Below are 5,883 nucleotides of genomic sequence, written 5' to 3' on the forward strand. Positions count from 1 at the left end.
TAAAAGGAGCACATTTATAGGTTTTCCCTAATTCATTAATTAAAGAGTTAATTAATGTTCTGTACTCTCCAAAAAATGTTTTGTACTCTCCAAAAAAAGTATGCTGAAGTCCTAACCCTCTGAATCTGTCAATGCTAACTTATTTGGAAATAGGGTGTTGGCAGATAGAATCAAGTTAAGATGAGGTCATGTTGGATTAGGCTTGGCACTCAATCAAATGACTGGTCTCCTTATATGGAGGGCTCGTGAAGACAGAGGGACCCAGAGACACAGTGGAGAAGGCCGTGTAGCTACGTAGACTAAGGCTGGAGTGGTGCGGATGCAAGGTAATTCCATGTGTAGCCAACAACCACCAGAAGCCAGACCATTTGTGGCAGGATCTTCCCCTAGAGACTCAGAGAAAGCTCAGCCCTACTGATATCTTGATTTCAAACTTCTTGCCTCCATTAACAGTTAGAGAATAAATTTGTGATGTTTTAAGCCACCAAACTTCTGGTACATTGTTACCGTAGTACTAGAAAATTGATACACAAGAGAATTAGTAAAGTATTAAAAACTTTTCTAATTCAAAGGAGAGTGCAAAGAGCAGATACATCTACTTACGTGATCAGAAATTATGAAATTCACTTTTAAAATAGCTGAAAAAGTGACTTCTTGGAAGGAGAATCAACTTATCTCCTCTGGACAAAATTCATTTGCATTTCTGTAATCAAGAAGTACGTACATTATTACCAGTTTTCTGCAAAGATGAAAAGGTGCAGATCACTGTGAGCTGTGCCAACCCCCAGGGTGTGGGACACACCACAAGACGCCTAGTAAACCCCCTTAATTCTTTTGTCAGTGTATTTCACAGTTCAATCAAAATCAGAAAAATTCACCAATGGCAAAGTACTCATAAATTTCTCATTTGAAATAAATTCTATTGTTGAAATCTTTGTCCAGTTTTTTGGTTTTCAGTTCTCATATTTCTTAATTGGTTATATTTTTATTGTAACAATTTGTTACTAAAATGTATATATCTCTTTCCCCAGTTGCAGAGGTACCCCACACCCTAGCACATGCTGTTGGTGTTCCCTTTCCATCACTGTTCAGTTTGTATTCTATCTTCCAACCTTACCTCTTCCTTCTCAACAGTCTTTCAGTCTTATAGGGAGTGCTGGTCCTGGTGCTCTGTGTAGGAGTTCCCAGAAGTTGCTCCCGTCCAGCTATCTGGGTATCACTTAACCTTCAGGGTAACTGACTAGGGGTGTGTACATGGTGGGGTTGGAAGGGAGTCCTTCATTACCAGTTCCGTCTGGAAAAACAAATGATTGCTTCCAACAAGTACTGGTCCCGATTAGACCCACTGAAAGCAGCACTCTATGAGAAGCCTCTGGAATTAGTCAACAGAAAATACGTAATCTTCCATCATGATGCAAGACTGCGTGTTTGTATGACCAGGCAAAAACTGTTACAGATTGTCTGGGAAGTTCTGATCCATCTGCCATATTCACCAGACATGGTACCTTTGGATTTCCATTTATTTCAGTCATTATAAAATTCTTAATGGAAAAAAATTCAACTCTCTGGAAGACTGTAAAAGACACCTGAAACAGTTCTTTGCTGAAAATAATAAAAAGTTTTGAGAAGATGGAATTATGAAGTTGCTTGAAAGATGGCAGAAGGTAGCAGAACACATGGTGAATATGTTGTTCAATAAAGTTATTGATGAAAATAAAAATGGGTTTTTCATTTTTACCTAAATAGAGAATGAATTTCTTGGACAGCCCAATTCTTTCCATCAGGAGCCTTGTTTTATACTAGAGTATATTGTTGTTATAGCCCGTGGCTCAGCTATGTAAAAAGCCACAGATAACAGCATGAATTCATATTTGTATACTACACAGCTTGCAAGTATTTGCATATGTACTCTCTCATCAAATTCTCATATTATTATCTATTGTGTCTATTTTAGAGTAAATGAGTCCAAGATAAATTAAATGCCTTGTTAAAAGCATTTAACTCACACAGCTAATAAACCATAGGTCTACTTTTTTAAACATCATGTGAAGAAATTCAAGTAAATGAATATTCATGCATATGCTTTTGTTTCTAATGGAAAGTAAAATTATATTTAAAAATGCTGCAGGCATTTTAATAGGCATTTTACTGCAGAGCACTGAGGAAATGAAACTAGGGAAATCTTTAGTTAGCTTTGCAAATCATCTGAAAGCATTCTATTTGTAAACACACTATTTGGGCTGTGAAATTAGCATCACCTCCACCCACATTCATCAGTTCTCCTATCTTGGATTACTTTTACCCATCTTCTCTTACCGTTCTTTTCTCACAAGGTTAAAAAGAACACATCACCTGTCTAAAGAGAGCAGCTTCACTCAAAATCATAAATTTCATTTAAAAAAGTTGAACAAATGATAATGAAGAGGACCAGCTAAATATATTACATTTCTATTACTTACACTACCAGAATTCATTAGATCCACTGCAAAATTACTTTTAATACTGTCCTTGTATCTGAAAGATACCAAACTAGACATCGAATACTTAGTTTTCATAACTGATTTAATGTGCATTTGGACCAATTCGTAATATAGAAACAGATTACATTACAATTTGTTATACCATTTCAGAAGATTAGAAATAGACAAGTTAATGGCTGAATTTATTAGAAACCTAAACAAATTAAGGAAGTGTGGGTTCTGAAAAACAAGAAAATCAACTAAACTTTCTATGTGTATGATTTTATTAATATCCAGACATTTTCTTATTCAGAAATAAACATCATCTAGCCACTATTACAAGGAAGGGACTGTTTCAAAAACAGAATTTTTGTAATAATTGAAATTTACTATTTGGGAGCCAATGCTTTAATGTTATTATGGATGACAGTGTCTCCCAAATATATCATACTTTTTTGTGACTTCTTAAATAGAGAGCACTTTCCATATCATTATGAAATGATTCATGAAGATAAAATTGATGAGTGTACTCTGTTATAAACCAACTCCAGTAACTGGTAAAATATGAAGAGCTATTTACTCCTAAACTAAATAACCCCAAATTGCTCATATGTTTGAATGACTCCACTTGCTTTTTAATAAATGCATCTTTCCTAAAATTTTAAACATACAGCAAAGTTGAGAGAATTTTATACTAAACACCCACACACCCAAACCCTAGATTCTACTTTTCATAGTGTGGGGACAATGTACTCACTCTATCACACATCCATGCATCTATGCATCCCTCTCTCCATCCTTCTATTTCTATTATTTTTCTTATATATTTCAAAGTAATTGCAGACATTAGTATATTTCTGTTTAAATAATTCAGCATACACACCTTTAACCAGAGTTCAGTATTTAATACAGCTTCTTCTTTTGGGATAAAATTTATGTAACAATGACATACAAATATTAGACATACAACTTCTGAGTTTTGACAAATACATACACTAGTATAACCAAATGCTATCAAAATTTCATTTTGTAATTTTCTTTCAATTTAAACAAAAATTGTAGTGAAGAACACAACAAAAAATTTACCATCTTAACCATTTTAACTGACATTAAATATATTCATAATAATGTACAACCATAAGTACTATCCATCTCCAGAAATTTTACATCTTGTAAAATTGAAACTCTACACACATTAAATAATAATCCACTATTTATCCTTCCTCTCAATCTCTGGCAACCACCTTTCTACTTTCTGTCTATGATTTTCACTATTTTAATTAACTCATAAGTGGAATTATAGAGTATTTGTCTTTCTGTGATTGATTTATTTCAGTTAGCATGCCTTCATAAAGGTCTATTCATATTGTAGCATGTCAACATTTCCTTGCTTTTTAAATCTGAACAGTATTCCATTGTATGTCTATACCACATTTTGCTTATCCATTCATTCGTCAGTGGACATTCAGGTTGCTTCCACACTTTACTTATTATAAATAATGTTGCTATGAGCACAGGTGTACAAACATCTTTTAAAGATCCTGCTTTACATTCTCTTGGGTATATATATACATATGCGGACTTACTAAATCATGGTAATTCTGGTTTTGTTTTTGAGGAATCACCATTGTTTTCCACAGCAGCTGAATCATCCCCATCAACAGTGCATGAGAATATTAATCACTCCACATCCTCACCAATACTTCTGATTTTTTTATAGTAACTATCCTAATGGATATGAGATGATACCTTGTTGTAGTTTTGATTTGCATTCCCTTGTGGTTAATGGTCTTCAGCATCTTTTTATGTTCTTATTGATCATTTGTATATCTTCTCTTGAGGAACAACTTCAACTTTTTTGCTCATTTTTGAATTGAGTTTGAGTTTTAGGAGTGCTATGTATAGTGTAGATATTTACCTCTATCAGATAAATGATTTGAAAATATTTGATTACATTCCATGGATTGTCTTTTTAAACTGTTGATAACAGTTTTTTGATGCACAAAATGTTTAAATTTTTATGAAATATGATTTGTCTGTTTTTTTGTTTGGTTGCCTTTATCTTTGGTGTCATATCTGAAAAATCACTGCCAAATCCAGTTTCATAAAACTTTTGACATATATTTTCTTGTCAGAATTTCAGAGTTTTAGGTCTTAAATTTATGTCTTTGACACATTTTGAGTTAATTTTGTATGTAGTGTTAGGTAAGTGTCCGACTTAATTCTTTAGCATATGGATATCCAGTTTTCCCACCATCATTTGTTAAAAAGACTGTCTTCTTCATATTGAATGGTCCAACATATTCATCAAAGTCATCTGACTGTGCATGTGAAGATTTTTTTTTGGGGGGGTGGGGCATTCTTTATTCTGTTCCAGCACTATGCTGTGTTGATTATTATAGTTTTGTAGTAAGTGAATTTCACTCTACTTTAAAATCAGAAAGTGTGAGTCCTCTAGGTTGTTCTTATATTTAAAGATTGTTTGGGTCATTTGGAGTCCCTTGATATTCTATCTGTCCTTTAGGATGGGTTCGTATTTCTATAAAAATTATCATTGGGATTTTGATAGTGATTGCATTGAATATGTGCATTGCTTTTGTAGTACTGATATCTTAATTTTAAGTCTTCTAATCCGTGAACACGGAATGTGTTTCCAATTATTTATTTTCTTTCAGCTGTATTTTGTAGTGTATTTTTTTAAAGATTTTATTTATTTATCTTTAGAGGGGAAAGAAAGGAGAAAGGGAGAGAACTGGCCTGCAACCCAGGCATGTGCCCTGACTGGGACGAACCGCCCGGCCACCACGAGCACGCCAGCCAGGGCTGTAGTGTATTTTTTCTATAACAGTTGCCAGTTTTATTCCTCTGACTAAGAGATCCAGTGGTGATATGAGGTTTACATTTAAGGTTAATAGTTATTTCATCAAGAGTTTAGGTGCCCCCATTGCCTTATAAGTTGGTTTCAAATTACTTATTCTCTTAATTAAAGTTTTTTAAATTCTTTCTGTGACATGTGTTCATTAAAAATTACATATGCAGAAGGAAAACTTGTACCACACAGAAATAAGCACAGTTAGGTTTTTGATGTATGTACATAAATATGTACACACACACTATTTGGGATTTTTATCCTACCTAACGTGAGCAGATACTAAATAAGCTGCTTTGTAACTTATTATGTTTTACTTTACAATATGGAATGAACATATTTTCATGCACTTGTTTGAAACTTCCCAACTGAAAAACAGACCTGGAGAATGGGTTAAAATGCAAAATTCAGTAAGATGCTGGTAACAAGGAACCTACCTAAAACAAAATTTCACCAGACAATTAAAAGTAAAACAAAGGTAAAAGATACATCAGGAAATGCTAACAGAAAGAAAGCAGGGGCCAGATTTTACTATCAGATTTAAAAAAAAAGAAT

Source organism: Artibeus jamaicensis, unplaced genomic scaffold (genome assembly GCF_021234435.1).
Source record: "Artibeus jamaicensis isolate MK-2021 breed Jamaican fruit bat unplaced genomic scaffold, CSHL_Jam_final contig_466, whole genome shotgun sequence".
NCBI lineage: Eukaryota > Metazoa > Chordata > Mammalia > Chiroptera > Phyllostomidae > Artibeus > Artibeus jamaicensis.